The following is an 11,419-nucleotide window of genomic DNA, read 5'->3' on the forward strand; positions in this document are numbered from 1 at the left end:
CTATCACTATCTTAACGTATTATCTTTTTCTTTCCTACCACTTGGGAAATCCGTCAAAGACAAGCACGTGAACTTTGAAGGGCTCATGAGAAATTCCATGGAAGCTTAAGGAGGGTCATTTTAGAAGAGTTTAATGAAGGACGATTTACAACTGTGTGAAGATAGAAGGAAACTGTGATGCCGTATCCTTAGTATTAGAAACAGCATTCTCTCCTCTAGGCCCCAGATGGTGAGTAAAGAGAGTGGTCACCACAACCCAGAGGCAGAGAGAGCAATGTGGAGAGGGCCACATGACGAGAGTCGTGCTGTGCACAGACAGCCTTCAGGAAACAAACACTTGTCTCACCTCTTGCCATTTCACTGCTTGCTGATACTTCTTAATGGCCAAACCCATCCAGAAGCCAGGAGATGAGTGAAGCCATTGATGTGATTCATGCGTATCACCTTTCCAGGGCACAGAGTAAAATGCAGGATGTTGGAGAGTGCATCTGGAAAGGTGACAAGCAGTGATCACAAGTGATGATGAGTGCAAGCATCATACCATTGAGTCCACTTCTTGGCATCTCTCAGTTTCCTGTGCTAGGAATTTGGAAAACCAAAATGGCAGGGCCATAAGCACCAAATATTGCACATCATTGCCCTAGTCACTCACCAGAGAGGATCTTCATGGATTTTTCCATGCAGATCCTACTGAATAGTACTCTGATTATTCATCAAAATTTTTGGTTACAGCTAACCAAATATAGAACTATCATTAGAAACATCATCATTCAAGAATGCGAGGAATAGGACTTTTGAGGACGTAGCAGGCTTGATAAGTGGCTGGCACGTGGCAAGATCTGACTAGGATGATTCACTGTTTCATCTGAAACCAGTTTTACAGCTTTTTGCATTTCAATTACTCCTTTGGAAAGACATCCTATGGTTTAGAAATTTTGCTTGTCTCTAGAAAAATGTTGTAGTTTTATTTTCATATTCCTTGTCTTTTAAATTTCAGTTAGTGCTGCTAACCTTCCCTCCCCCATGCAAAGATTCCTTCCAGCACTCTAGCTCTTCACCTAGTTGTGACAAAGTATATATCAGGGCATATCTAAGGTAGCAAAGCCAAGAAAATGTTTTTAGTGAAGGTTCAAATGGAATTGATTTGAATTAAAGTCTGTTGACATATATAATAGTAAAGAAAACAATTTTCTGTTGGTAAAAAGCTTTGGGATTGAAAGGTACTACAACACTGTGGATCAGTGTCAGAAAGATATTTGAGCAAATGCTATTGAACATCAAAGTCACTTGAAGTGTCAGTTGCTTTGAGAGAATATAAAGAAAACCTGATGATTTCATCCTGTGGTTAAGTGAGAAAAAAAAAAAAAAGCTCTGCTAGAGATAAGGAAGGAAGAAAAGAGGTTGCATATCCTAAGATATGTATATCCTTTGACCTTAGGATGCTAAAACTTATTAAAAAAATTCCCCAGGTTACTAAAGCTAGAGATGGTATTAAATTCAAAGTTGAGTGATGCACTGTAAATGTTATTCACTTGCTCATAGACACATAAGTGTTATTTATACTCTGGATTATTTTAATTTAATATATGAACTTGATATTCCTTGGCAGGGAGTTGTCAAACGTGAGTGAATTATCCCAAGATAGTAGAAGGAGAAATGATAATTGATAAGGTAGGCTGATTTAAATATTTATTGATTTCATTTCAACAAATAATGATTACTTTTATATTACCTGCAGTCAACTGATACATGAATGAGAAGAGAGAGGAGGGTCCCAGGTTTTCTTAACAACCTGGGTTGCCATTTCTTTTCTCAAGCAAGTTCTGTCCTCAATCAGCTCCTTGTAACTGGTTTTAGATCTCTATCTTCTAAGAACTTAGGCATCCCATAGGAAATAGACATGTAAATAAGAATTGATTTTAAGCTTCAAATGTTTACCCTGTTTCTGAGTAAAAGAGTGCTTGCCCTTCAACTTTCAGTCTATTCAGAATCTGTATCTGCAGTAAGTATTTATCAAGTGTTTACTATGTACTACTTTATGAGCACCAGGAATAGAGGGTGAACATTACTGAGAAGTTTCCTACCCTCAGAGAGCATGCGCCTGAATGTCAGAAACTAGGTTATAAACAAATAGATGCATGAGATTCTTTCATTGTAATAAAAGAAGAAGCATACTGATAAGTGTGTAATCTTAATTAATCAAGTGTAATGAAGAAAACAGTAAGGTAGTGTGTTAGCATGTGTTTGAGCTCTTTTATTTATTATTATTATTATTAATTATTTATTTTAACTGTTCCAGATCTTAGTTGCAGCATTCTGGACCTTCAGTCTTCCTTGCGGCGTGCAGGATCTTTAGTTAGGGCATGCAGACTCTTAGTTGTGTCATGTGGAATCTAGTTTCCTAACCAGGGGTCAAACCTGGGCCCCCTGCATTGGGAGTGCAGAGTCCTGGGCCCTGGACTACCAGGGAAGTCCCTGAGCTGTTTTAAACTGAGTGGTCTTAGAGGCCCTTTCTGAAGGGAATATTTAAGCTGAGGCTTGAATGGCAAGTAAGAGGCAGGTATGAATAGTTGAGATGACAGAATGTTCTAGCTGAACTGAAAAGCATGTGCAAAAGCCCTGAGGTGGGAGCACAGTTTATGTTCAAGGTAAGCAAGCGATGGTCAAATGCCGTTAGAGAAAAGCCTAAAATGATATTTGACATTAAAAAATTATAAACTCATGCTATTAAATGATCTCAGTGTGCTTGTATATTGAAAGTTCACTAATAAAAATTCTAATCTGATTAGGACTTTGGAAATGTTAAACACATTTCAAATAACTAGGGAGAAAATTTAATTTTCACAAATTAAATAAGAAACTTAGCAATAAATCAAGCAACTTCTATATACTGAGCACCTACTAGGTGCTGTGTGTATTGTGTATAGTCTCTATGAGAAAAATGTAGTCACATAAGATAGAACTTTTATCTTCAAGATGATCTGAAATACTGAGAAGAGGTATAAGCCCACAAAAAGATAACTAACGACACAGTGTCACACCAAGTCCAAATGAATCATGAGTGATCATGAGGAAGGCAAGGTAGCTGACAAACCACCGTGCTCAGAGTGGCTTCTGGAAGGAAATGAACTTGGAATTTGAAGGGAGAACTAAGCGACCAGAGGCTGGTGGGGTTTGTGGTAATGAGCAGGAGTTTTGGGGAGCAGTCACACATCAAATACTTGTTATGGTCTTTCTTCCTCTTCCTTCTTCATACCATGATACTGAATAGGGTTCTCATAACTTGATTTTGTTTTTGCCACAATCAAAATACATACCTAAATCATTAAGAAGTAGTGTGAGACTTTCCTTACAGGAAAGATCTTGCTATGTTATTGAGAACAAGGCTTCCTATCCCTCCAGATAGCATCTTTGTGAAGAAAACGCTAGTCCCCAAGGTATTAATTTTTCATTTTCATGATGCTTCACTATTGCAAACAGAAGAAACAAATATAACTTCCTTCAGTATTGAGAAATAAGAGGACTGTAATGTAATAATGCCCGTTGTTGATATCAACCCCATTTCTTCTACAGTGAAGGAGATGACTTGGGGTCACTGGGCCCTATGTACACAGCTACATGTTACAGCATCTCTTAAAAAGTGTTCCTTGAAGGTGAGTCAAAATTATGGGTATATCCAAGGTTGCTTGACCCCTCTCTAAGGGACCTTCCTGATCCTATAAAAGGACTAAAAGCAAATAAAGAAATATAGCTCAGTGAGCCGTTAAATCAGTGGTGTAAATGGACTCTTGGCACCTCATTGACTTTCACTGGTCATTGAGTCAGGTCCACACTGTTTGTTCTGTTTGTTGAGGGTCAGTTCAGTAGCTTGTTCTTCGTTTTATCATCTGCTCGGTATTTCTCTCTATTGGGGCCAAGCTGTTACAGACTGAGATGCACGCGCGCACGCACGCGCGCGCGCGCGCGCGTGTGTGTGTGTGTGTGTGTGTGTGTGTGTGTGTGTGTGACATGCATATTTTATTGAGGTCTTCGAATGGTTCTTAAACCTAGCAAATCATTATAATTACTTGGGGTCTTTACAAAATACAGGTGCTTGGGACTCACCTGAAATTATTTAGATAAAAATTTCTGTGCTGAGGCCCAGATACCAGTATACATTTTTTTTTAAAGTTTCTTCAGCGCCTCTATAAAGTTCAGTGAATTTTGGATCCACTGAGCTCTTATGAGAGCACGAATGCCTTGATTTGTATGCACATATTTCTGCCAGATGCTTTAAATGAAGTCATTAACCAAGATGCATTTCCAGAGTTCAGGTCATTGAGTTTAAAATCAAATGAAATACATTTCTAGGTGATAGAACAGTAGGGACATGAAGGGAACTTGTATACAGAAGTAGCTGCTGTCTCAGATAGCACAATCCTGACCAAAGAAAGCTAGTGCTCAGGTCACAGCCACTGAGACACATTTAGGAACAATAAATGACCTCACAGTGCCATTACAGCAGGTGTGAGGTAGTCACTGGCATTCAACTTCCTCTTCCTTGATCAAGGGGAGAACCTAAGCTGGGCAACAAGCGAATCAGACTATGCTAGCTTGTGATGCATGGGTGCTGAGAGGTTCTGATGAGGCAGTATAGTCCTCCTTGTGGAATAAAATAAGAATAAGAAAGAATGAATTCATAAGTGACAGTCTTCCTTTCTGTCTGTGAGGAGCCATGTCAATGGTAAAGATCCATCTTCCTCCTCCAGTGCACTCACTCTGCAGGGTGAGCTCTTCTTCAGGGTATTGTCAGTGGTACAACAGTGGCAGCGAGTATAGAATTTGGACACAGATACCAAGTGTAACTAACTGTGGTTACACTTCTTACTAGCTGAGTGGCCTTGGGCAAGTTCTTTGACTTGTTTAAATCTCTTTTTTTCTTAATCGTAGACAATTACAATACTCAGAATTAGAATTAGAATTTTCTCATAGATTCATTTAATGAATATTTGTGATATAACTAATATGAAGCTGCTACTATTCTAGGAACTAGGCATAAAGCAAAGAATAAAGCAGACAAAATCTCCAGCTTTCCTGGAACTTACAGGGTAGAGCAGAACAAGAACAATAAACAGATTAACAGGCAAAGGCACAGTATGCCAGAAAGTTGATAAGGGCTTTGGAGAAGAAGCAAAGCAGATAGAACAGGAATTCTAGGGGAATGCAGATTTTTAGGGCAATATTGAGATTTTTATATCAGGAGAAGCTCATTGATAATTGAGAAGAATCCTAAAGGAATTAGGACACCTGAGCCAGGTAGATACATACTGAAAGTTTGTATCTGGCAGGAGACATAGCAAGTGCAAAGGCACTGAGGTAGAGAGAGAAAATGAGTGAGTGTCTGGTAGACGATGAAGTCACAGTTAGTAAGGCCAAGTCATGAGGCAAAGTCATGGAGGCAATTGTGTCCTTTGATAGGCTTAGGAATCCTCTGGGGGGATTTGTTGAAGCATGGATTCAGGTTCAGTGAGTCTGGAGTGTGAGTCTGCATTTTGAACTTCTTTCAGGTCTGCGGACCACACTGAATAGAAGCAGAACAGGGCCGTATAAACCACTGTAAATAACGGTGTTGGATTTGACCCTATGTGAAATGGGGAGCTGCAGGAAGGTTGGGAGGAGAAGGGTGTGTTGAAATGATAGCTCTGGCTGCTGTGATGATGAGGTGTGGTCAAAAGCCCTGGCTGGCTTTGCCTGTTGTCTGGTTTCATCCTAGCACCACCCCTCACCCACTGCCTCTCTTTGGCAAGTTGCTTCAACTCCTTTTTCTAATCACTTTTTTTTTTAAGTTTTTTAAAAATTTATTTATTTTAATTGGAGGCTAATTACAGTATTGTAGTAGTTTTTACCATACATTGACATGAATCAGCCATGGCTGTACATGTGTTCCCCATCCTGAACCCCCCTGCCACCTCCCTCCCCATCCCATCCCTCAGGATCATCCCAGTGCACCAGCCCTGAGCTCCTGTCTCATGCATCAAACCTGGACTGGTGATCTGTTTCACATATGATAATATACATGTTTCAATGCTGTTCTCTCAGATCATCCCACCCTCACCCTCTCCCACAGAGTCCAAAAGACTGTTCTATACACCTGTGTCTCTTTTGCTGTCTCGCATACAGGGTTATCGTTACCATCTTTCTAAATTCCATATATATGTGTTAGTATACTGTATTGGTGTTTTTCTTTCTGACTTACTTCACTTTGTATAATAGGCTCCAGTTTCATCTACCTCATTAGAACTGATTCAAATGCATTCTTTTTAATGGCTGAGTAATACTCCACTGTGTATATGCAACACAGCTTTCTTATCCATTCGTCTGCTGATGGACATCTAGGTTGCTTCCATGTCCTGGCTATTATAAACAGTGCTGTGATGAACATTGGGGTACACGTGTCTCTTTCAATTCTGGTTTCCTCGGTGTGTATGCCCAGCAGTGGGATTGCTGGGTCGTATGGCAATTCTATTTCCAGTTTTTTAAGGCATCTCCACACTGTTCTCCATAGTGGCTGTACTAGTTTGCATTCCCACCAACAGTGTAAGAGGGTTCCCTTTTCTTCACACCCTCTTCAACATTTATTGCTTGTAGACTTTTGGATAGCAGCCATTCTAAAATGGTACCTCATTGTGGTTTTGATTTGCATTTCTCTGATAAAGAGTGATGTTGAGCATCTTTCATGTATTTGTTAGCTGTCTATTTTGAAAATTCCTAAACCTAGAGAGAAGGTGAAAGAAAAGTACAATGAGCACTCTTACATCCCTCAGCTAGACTGATCAACAATTAATATTTTGCCATATTTGCTTTATCTCATATCTAATCTCTTATTATTAACCATTTAAGAGTCAATTTTTCATCCCTACATCATTATGTACCTTCTAAGAATAAGAAAAATCTCCTATGTAAATATAATCAGCTGTCAAATTCAGAACATTTGGTATTGATATGATCATCTAGTATAAAAAAATCTCAAATTCAACATAATCAATTTCTTCTACAAATAACCTTTATAATAGATTTCTTCTGGTATAGAATCCAGTATAGGATATTGTATTGTATATTATGGGGTTTTAATTTTCATGTCTTATTAGTCTTTTGACCTAGAACTGAGTCTCTTGACCTCCACTTTATCTAAACAAACTTTTTGTTAAATTTTGGAGTTTTTCATGCCATTGTTATTTTCGAAATGTCTGGGCCATTTATAGACTGTCACCCAATTTGGATTAAAATTTCCTAATGATTTGATTCAGGTCATTCATGATTGTCAAAAATACCACCTAAGTGATGTTGTATGCTGCTTAGTGCATGCATCTGGAGGCATTTAATGTCTGTTTGCTTCATTTTTAGCAATGTTAACTGGGATAACTTGGCTAAGCTGTTCAGTTCAGTTCAGTCAATCAGTCGTGTTCAATTCTTTGCAACCCCATGAATTGCAGCACACCAGGCCTCCCTGTCCATCACCAACTCCTGGAGTTCACTCAGACTCACGTCCATCAAGTCAGTGATGCCATCCAGCCATCTCATCCTCTGTCATCTCCTTCTTCTCCTACCCCCAATCCCTCCCAGCATCAGAGTCTTTTCCAATGAGTCAACTCTTTGCATGAGGTGGCCAAAGTACTGGAGTTTCAGCTTCAGCATCATTTCTTCCAAAGAAATCCCAGGGTTGATCTCCTTCAGAATGGACTGATTGGATCTCCTTGCAGTCCCAGGGACTCTCAAGGGTCTTCTCCAACACCACAGTTCAAAACCATCAATTCTTTGGCACTAAGCCTTCTTCACAGTCCAACTCTCACATCCATACATGACCACAGGAAAAACCATAGCCTTGACTAGATGGACCTTAGTCGGCAAAGTAATGTCTCTGCTTTTGAATATGCTATCTAGGTTGGTAATAACTTTTCTTCCAAGGAGTAAGCGTCTTTTAATTTCATGGCTGTTATCACCATCTGCAGTGATGTTGGAGCCCCCCAAAATAAAGTCTGCCATTGTTTCCACTGTTTCCCCATCTATTTCCCATGAAGTGATGGGACCGGATGCCATGATCTTCGTGTTCTGAATGTTGAGCTTTAAGCCAACTTTTTCACTCTCCTCTTTTACTTTCATCAAGAGGCTCTTCAGTTCCTCTTCACTTTCCACCATAAGGGTGATGTCATCTGCGTATCTGAGGTTATTGATATTTCTCCCGGCAATCTTGATTCCAGCTTGTGTTTCTTCCAGTCCAGCGTTTCTCATGATGTACTCTGCATATAAGTTAAATAAACAGGGTGACAATATACAGCCTTGACGTACTCCTTTTCCTATTTGGAACTAGTCTGTTGTTCCATGCCCAGTTCTAACTGTTGCTTCCTGGCCTGCATACAGATTTCTCAAGAGGCAGGTCAGGTGGTCTGGTATTCCCATCTCTTTCAGAATTTTCCACAGTTTATTGTGATCCACACAGTCGAAGTCTTTGGCATAGTCAATAAAACAGAAATAGATGTTTTTCTGGAACTCTCTTGCTTTTTCCATGATCCAGGAGATCTTGGAAATTTGATCTCTGGTTCCTCTGCCTTTTCAAAAACCAGCTTGAACATCAGGAAGTTCATGGTTCACGTACTGCTGAAGTCTGGCTTGGAGAATTTTGAGCATTACTTTACTAGCATGTGAGATGAGTGCGATTGTGCGGTAGTTTGAGCATTCTTTGGCATTGCCTTTCTTTGGGATTAGAATGAAAACTAACCTTTTCCGGTCCTGTGGACACTGCTGAGTTTTCCAAATTTGCTGGCATATTGAGTGCAGCACTTTCACAGCATCATTACCAGAAGATTTCTCCAATGTAGAGATACTCACTTTCCTATGTAGTTAACAAGCTATCAGTGGAGAAGGCAATGGCACCCCACTCCAGTACTCTTGCCTGGAAAATCCCATGGGAGGAGCCTGGTGGGCTGCAGTCCATGGGGTCGCTAAGAGTCAGACATGACTGAGCGACTTCACTTTCACTTTTCACTTTCATGCATTGGAAAAGGAAATGGCAACCCACTCCAGTGTTCTTGCCTGGAGAATCTCAGGGACGGGGGAGCCTGGTGGGCTGCCATCTGTGGGGTCGCACAGAGTCAGACACGACTGAAGTAACTTTGCAGCAGCAACAGCAGTGGAGAAATACCATGTAAAATAGCCTTTTCTCCAACAAACTTTTATCCAGTGATTTTTTTCCCATCCATTAGTAATTCTTATCTGAATTTATTATTTCTGTAAAGGTCATGAGTGCTTGCTAAGTCATTTCAGTCTTGTCTGACTCTTTGTGACCCTATGGACCATAGCCAGCCAGGCTCCTCTGTCCATGGGATTCTCTAGGCAAGAATACTGGAGTTGCCATGCCCTTCTCCAGGGGATCTTCCCAACCCAGGAATAGAACTTGTGATCTCTTATGGTCTCCTGCATTGGCAGATGTGTTCTTTACCACTAGCGCCACCTAACTGTCACTACTTTAATGTTTATTATTTGGGATTCTGTTATAGAGAAGGACCTCTGTGTGTATATGTGTGGCTGTATCCATCTATGTAGCTGTCTACCTACCTATCTGCCCACCTCATCTGCCTGGCTGTTACTTTTCTCAATATGGACTCATGGATTCTTAATTTAAAAGTTCAGTTGTGTTATCAAGGACCAAATGTATAGCACAGGGAACTCAGCTGAATGTTATGTGGCAGCCTGGATGAGAGGGGAGTTTGGGGGAGAATGGATACATACAGGCTGAGTCCCTTCACTGTCCACCTAAAACTATCACAACATTGTTTGTTAACTGGCTATACCACAACACAAAATGAAAAGGTTTTAAAAAATGACTTTTCAAAGCAAACAGAAAAGTTCAGTTGTTTTATCAACCATTTCTAACACTATTTTGATGCCAAAATTATTCCCAGTTTTTCCAGGAGGAACCCATTTAATCTGGTTCCCATGTTCTTTTCAGGTTTTGTGTGCTTCCTTACTTTCTTGCCCCACAAAATATTCCAGGTACACTCTTTGCTTTACCTTCCCCTACCCTGGATCAGCCATTTCCTCCAAGAACTCCAGTTTCTTTTAGTGGGGACTTAATCCTGTGTAAGTACCAATTTTAAAAAAATTTATGAAAAAGGATAGCAATATAACATAAGAGTTATTCTGAGAATTAAATGAGAAAATCCGTGTAAAAGACTTTATATCATACCTGGCACATAGTATGTGCTCAATACATTAGTTTTATTTCAGTTATTTCCAGTGACATATAAATAATGGAAGCATGGCTGAGAATGCCAATTGATGAATTTAGAAAATGTGAATTATAATGTCCTCTGAAAGAAAGTCATCAGTCAGTGGATCCAAAGATTAGGTTCCATTAACCTTCTTTCTGAGCTTTTCATTATCTATTTCTATTCTCACTCGAGTTTCTCTCTTTAGAACTCATCCTTTGGATGTAGTTGCATTTAGTCTTGGGTTGTTTGTTTCTTAATCTTCTGTTCAGTTAAATTGTACATAACTTAATATGAGAATCATATCTCGTGTCTGTGTTTGAGTTTTCACAACTTTGACGGTCATTGCTTAGTTCTCATCCACATTAACTCTAGGTTTTTTAAAGTACTGAGAGGTCCATGGCTAACCAGCGTATAGAGCTGATGTGACTCTTCATGCTCATTACATTTTCTGAACAAGAGGACGTGGACATAGTGTGAGACATAGCTTATTCCTTTGGGCCAGACAGCTTTACCAAGACTGGTGCCAGTGTGCACATCTGGAGTTTCCATCTTCTTCATGGCAGATTTCTGGATCCGTTTGAGTACCCCAGGGGCACACTTCTTGAAGGCCACTCCCTGGATGCACTTGTGTGTGTTGATGGTGTATTCTTTGGTCACTATCTCATTCATTGCAAGATGGCCCTTCTGGCTCCACTTCTTTGCAAGAGCCATCCTGCTGGGTCCAGGTTAAAAATGCGTAGGGGTTCTTTGTATTTCCTGCGTGTCCTACAACAGTTGTGAGCACATATGTATATATTAGATACCAATAAAAGCCTAAATGTATTTGTAGAAGTCACATAAGAAACATTTCCTAGCAATAAAGAAATCTTATAGTTGCTGAGATCTTAATCAAAGATTCTAATAAAAGTTGGCTTTAAGCATACAACACCTTCTTAAAGAATTTGGCATAAACTACACTGCCTAGACCTTTTTCAAATAAATACAAATTGGAAAGCAGAAGGAGTTGTGTGTTTGGGGCTGCCTACTGTTGTAATATTAACTATTTCTGGTATAATGGCAGGCTGTCTCCTATATAATCAAAGGAAAATGTACAGACTGACAATTCTTCCAGCTATTCGAATGTCACTTAAAAATAAAATTGATGGTAAGTAACAGGCATTTTCCATGTGTTG

The sequence above is a fragment of the Ovis aries genome, chromosome X (genome assembly GCF_016772045.2).
Source record: "Ovis aries strain OAR_USU_Benz2616 breed Rambouillet chromosome X, ARS-UI_Ramb_v3.0, whole genome shotgun sequence".
NCBI classification, from domain to species: domain Eukaryota; kingdom Metazoa; phylum Chordata; class Mammalia; order Artiodactyla; family Bovidae; genus Ovis; species Ovis aries.